Source organism: Lygodium microphyllum, chromosome 29, assembly GCF_053477565.2.
Source record: "Lygodium microphyllum isolate KBCC chromosome 29, Lygodium_microphyllum_v1.1.10, whole genome shotgun sequence".
Lineage (NCBI taxonomy): Eukaryota > Viridiplantae > Streptophyta > Polypodiopsida > Schizaeales > Lygodiaceae > Lygodium > Lygodium microphyllum.
The window spans coordinates 12,997,486-12,998,507 of record NC_141163.1 but is presented as its reverse complement, the minus strand read 5'-3'; positions in this window follow the sequence as shown (position 1 = coordinate 12,998,507).

Below are 1,022 nucleotides of genomic sequence, written 5' to 3'. Positions count from 1 at the left end.
GCCAGATATTATGTATCATTTATTGATGATTTCAACACGTATACATGGCTATATATCCTAAAGCACAAAGATGAAGTGCTACATGTTTTCAAGGATTTCAAAACACATGCCAAAAAATGAGTTTGGGTGTTATATCTCATACTTGAGATCTGATAGAGGTGATGAATATGTTTCTTGGGAATTTGATGGTGGGTACTTGGCTAAGTATGGCATCAAAAGGCAGCTTACATGCAATTATACACCACAGCAAAATGGTGTGGTAGAGAAAAGAAATCACATAGTAACGAAAGCTGCTAGGGCCATACTCAATGAAAATAATTTTTTGAATTGTTATTGGGCTAAAGTAGTTGTAACTATAGTTTATGTCTTGAACAGAACACCTACAATTGGGATTCATGAACTTACGTTGTATGAGAAATTGTATGGCTACAAACACAATATCAACCACATTAAAGTATTCAATTGCATTGCTTATGTACATGTGCCTAATGAGAAGAGGAAGAAGTTAGATCCAAAGGTTGTTAAGAGTGTTTTTATTTACTATGCATAAGACAGAAAAGCCAATAAGTGCTACAAACTATCTACTCATGTGACATTGATCAATAGGGATGTAGTATTTGATGAGTTGGCATCATGCTATGGTGATCAAAATATAGTGGTTTTTGATGGACCAGCTAGCCATACTCATGCTGAAAATTACCCTTCCACTAGTACTACAGTGAGTGGATATATAGGTGATGTGTCTTCTACTGTCAGACACAAGATAGCTGTGCAATCATGGTTCTACATCCACTAACATGGATATGTTAGTGAGGGGGAGATTAGATAAAGGCAAAGAGAAGATGGTTCATAATGTTACTAGCCCGCTTACATCTAGTCACTTGGCAGTGATAGTCTTGATAGTGAATTGGGCATACCATTCATTATGATGCTTGGAGTAAGGCAAAGCAGGTATGTACCGCCTCACGAGAGGAATTGCATAGTGAATCGCAATTAAGAAGGTCAAAAAGGATCAAAAAGCA